Below are 4140 nucleotides of genomic sequence, written 5' to 3'. Positions count from 1 at the left end.
ATAATTTGTTAGACCTAATCAAAATTTTAAGGCAGCCAGGTTACAAATTATTTTAAGTTGGGCCAACTTGGAATTTTTTACAGTGTGGAAAAGTGATCTAAACCACCAACATAGCAAGAATAAAGTACTATAAACCGACTGAATATCTATCTCTTTTTTGAGTGACCGTGGTATAAGCGACATAATACCCGACAAAATGTTTTAACATGTTTCTTCCATTCATTTGCATTAATACTTATTAACGCGTTAATTTGTCTTAATTAATCGTGTGCGTTAATGTTCAGAGCCCTAGTTAAAATTTTATTTTAAAAAGTAAACATTTAGTTCTTAAACTAAATACATGATAAACAAATATTCAACTTTAAATGTTTAGCTTGCTAACCAGAGTAACACATTTAATATTAATTAATACATGAATTAAAAGGTTAAAAATGTGGGAGAGACTTCTGAAGAAGCAGAAATGAATGATGGGAAGCAGGTGTGCTTGGCCACCAGGTAGAGAAAGCCACGCCTCCTGCCCCACGCAGAAAAATACAAAAAAGTACAAAGCAACAACACCAAAACTAAGAAAGGAAAACAACACAAACTATAACATAAAATCTGTACATTTTACAAAAAGCTCAATTTTGGTAAATAAATCTCATCAGACAGATGAACTTTATTTTCTATGAATACTCCTGTGTTCTCTTTTTGAAGTTGTGGTTGTTTTGCATGAATGTAAAGTAAAACATCATGAACTTTAAACCTGCTGAATTCCAGCTCCTCTAGAGGGATCCATTCAGGAATGGATCAAGTGACAGGCAAGCTGAGGAAGAGAAGTCCAACTAAAGAGATCTTCACCACTCACTGATCCATCACGATAAAGTCTGAACATTTTGTTAATGAATAATAAGTTAGTTCTTATGGTTAAACCTCAGATCCAGGATCAACGACCAGCTCTACAACCTCCTCAGGGTGCTGGAGGACTGTGGGAGTTTGTTCATCCAGTCCATAAGCGTTCTGTGGGTTTTATAGAAGGTGATCAACTGCATCATCCGTGGTGTCCTGTGGAGGGAGCTCTGGGAATACGGGTCTAGGGAGCTTCACTGAGGGCTGTCCGGTCTCTATAAGTGAAGATCAATTAAAATTATTGAAATAAAAAAAAACACCAAAAAGGTTTTTAAATATTTTAGTTCATGATTTAAGCTTTTTCATTGTCAGACCTGTTTTTAGACTTTAATAGGAGTTTAGTCCAACCTTGAACAGTAACGTTTTTTTTTTTACACTGCTTTACATTCATTATAATGTATTTTTAAATAATAAAATGAACTATACTTCTTTTGTGGCATTCAATAAAAGCATAATTATAAAAAGAAACTAGCACTTCCTCAACATGTAAAATTATGTTTTATGTTTGACAGAAGCTTGTTTGATTTCCTTTCAAAATAAAAGATACCGGATCATCTCAGTGCAGCTCCGGACAGCGTAAGATAATATGTGCTTTTAACTAATAAAAGATTAAATGCTTAGTGTTTGAAATATGTGTATTTTGGAGAGCAATGAGCAAACAAGACTTCTTCAAGTCAGCAGGGATGTAAAAACCCTTAGATCACAAAGTCAAGGCCCGGGGGCCGGATCCGGCCCTCCGGGTATTTATATCCGGCCCTCCAGATCATTTTATTTTATTGTCATTAATGGGCTGATGTTATCTTGCGCTAATTTTTAACTTGAATAATTTTGACAAAATATATTTTTATGGAGAGTAAAATATTAAAAGTTATTTAAGGTTGAAGTTGATTTATTCTGGATAAATATTCCTGCCTTTTTATTTTTTATAATTATGTTAAATAGTTTAAAGTTTTAAAAAATTGTATTCTGTCAGCTTTTTGGACCATTTTGGCATTTACTAAGATTTTTTTATGCTATTTTGGAGTTTGGCTCATATTTTAACCACATGCTAGCTGTTTGGCTAATTTAGGCTTTTTTAAAGTTTTTGAGGCTGTTTTGGAGTTAGGCTAATATTTACATACTGTTTTGGTACTAATTTGGCATTTAGCCAATATCTTAGCTGCTTATCAGCTTCAGCATTTTCAGTTTCAGCATCTTCATCTATCGTCACTAGCATCTTCAGCGGCCAAATTCAGCTTACAGCATTCACACTAGTATTATCACAGGTAATGCTATATATCTAGTTCATAATTATGTCAAAAAATTACATTTTAAAACTTAAAAAATATAGTTTTAGAGTGTTCGATAAATGTTTATCCTGTTCGGTCCTCGACCTAAGGTGTGTTTTGGATTTTGGCCCCTTGAGTTGGACACTCCTGCTTTAGATAGTTTATCTTTGAGGTGCACCTCAGCCATAAATTTATAAACTTAGCTAATCTAAATTAATTAATAAAAAATGCTGTAATTTTATTTTTCTTCAGCCAGAGAGCCACGTGGAGAGGTAAAAGAGCCCTAAGTGACTCCGGAGCTGCAGCTAAATAGACTGGTTTAGTCATTATTTCATTGTTATATTTAAATTTTTTAGGGTTATGTTTTATTTTCATCGGCTTTTTTCATTTTGGGTTCATCAACCAAACTTTTCCTTTTTTTTGAAAGACCAACAGAAGAAGATTGTAAAAACAGCGACTCATAGAAAAGGTCCTCTTAGCAAAAAGTACACTTAAAGGTTAAATTATTAAATATACTTGAGTATTTGCATAGCAAGTATAGTAGACCATGTACTGGTATGTGTTCTATGAAAAGTATAATTACCAAATCGTTCTTCAGAATAAATTTTACCATTTTAAGTTAACAATATATTGATAGTATATAAAAAGTAAACTTCAAGAATACTTCCTTATTTTTAGTGTGAGCTAAGTATACTTGTAGTACACTTTAAAAGATTACAAATAAATACAGATCTCTTTACCTTCTTGGTCAGTGGAGAGCCTGTCAAGTCCAAAAGTCAAGACAAACGAAGATGAAGGGGTACATTTCTTATCCAAATCTTGGAAAAAAAATACCTGTATTCTGTAGAGTTTATATATTTTCAATCACATCTGCTCATAGACTCACATATGAAGGACTCTCCTCAGGCCAGTTTCCCTCCAGCCTCCAGGATTAGATCTTCTACATCCCCCCAAACATATAAAACTTAGATTTGTCTTCCAAGTGAGTTATTTCTCATTACCCAGATGAAGGTTCCTCCTTTGATACGATGCTAATCCACGATTACTGGATGTGAATGAAAGCGGTTAGTCACATGCTCTGCTGAAGGCGAGAACATCCAAGTGATGCAAAGAAAGAGAGCAAAGCGGCTTCAAGGCCTTTGAAGGTCGCATGTGGGCTTTGCAGAGACAAACGATAGGGATAAGCTGGTCTGCGTTACAATTTGTTGGCCTTGAAGAGCATTTGGAAATGTGTTGAAAAGGACAAAGATAACCTTGTCTCATCTACTGAAGGCTGCGGTTTGTCTTATCGCTCAAGCTGGGCTTCAGTCGCAGTCATTAGCCTGGTGAGTGTGTGTGCAGAAGGATTCCCGTCTGTGACCTCTTTCTTTCCTGCTCTCATTTGCTCTGATGACCACATCTCTCACAGGGGACATGTTAACATCATTAAGAAACAGCGGTGTACAACAAAATGGTCAAAGCAGAGATCAGCTACACACTGAAACACACAAAAGTCCAGTGGGTCTAATTTTTGTCCACACAAAAATAAATCCACATTTTGCACCTGCAGAAGATTGATCTTTTTGTAGAGATACATGAAACCATAACGAGGATAAATCACAGTGTGGGTGGATCGCACCGGTTTGTCGACATGATTCTCTGTTTGTGTCAGTTTCAGGCCTGAAGCTGTCATGGACAGCCTTAAAATACATTTTCCAGATGCTGCTTTGAATGTATAAATATCTGGATTCCTCCTTCAGAGTGATGGATGAGTGACAGCTGCCGGGGTTGTGATTGTTTCCCGCCGTCGTCCTGGATGGCGAGGACCACAATTCTTCTTTCATATTGTGCATTTGGACGAAAATCTCTCCTGAGACACATAATCAAAAAAATGTGCATCCTCTCAGTACCTGGAGAAAATATGAAATGTGAACAAAGGGTACAACCCCACCCCAAACATGATGACATCAAAGTGGGCTTAATTGTTCACTAAGATGAATGAGGC

Source organism: Oryzias melastigma, linkage group LG8 (assembly GCF_002922805.2).
Source record: "Oryzias melastigma strain HK-1 linkage group LG8, ASM292280v2, whole genome shotgun sequence".
Classification (NCBI taxonomy): domain Eukaryota; kingdom Metazoa; phylum Chordata; class Actinopteri; order Beloniformes; family Adrianichthyidae; genus Oryzias; species Oryzias melastigma.
The sequence above is the reverse complement of the archived record's forward strand: the minus strand, read 5'-3'. Positions refer to the sequence as shown.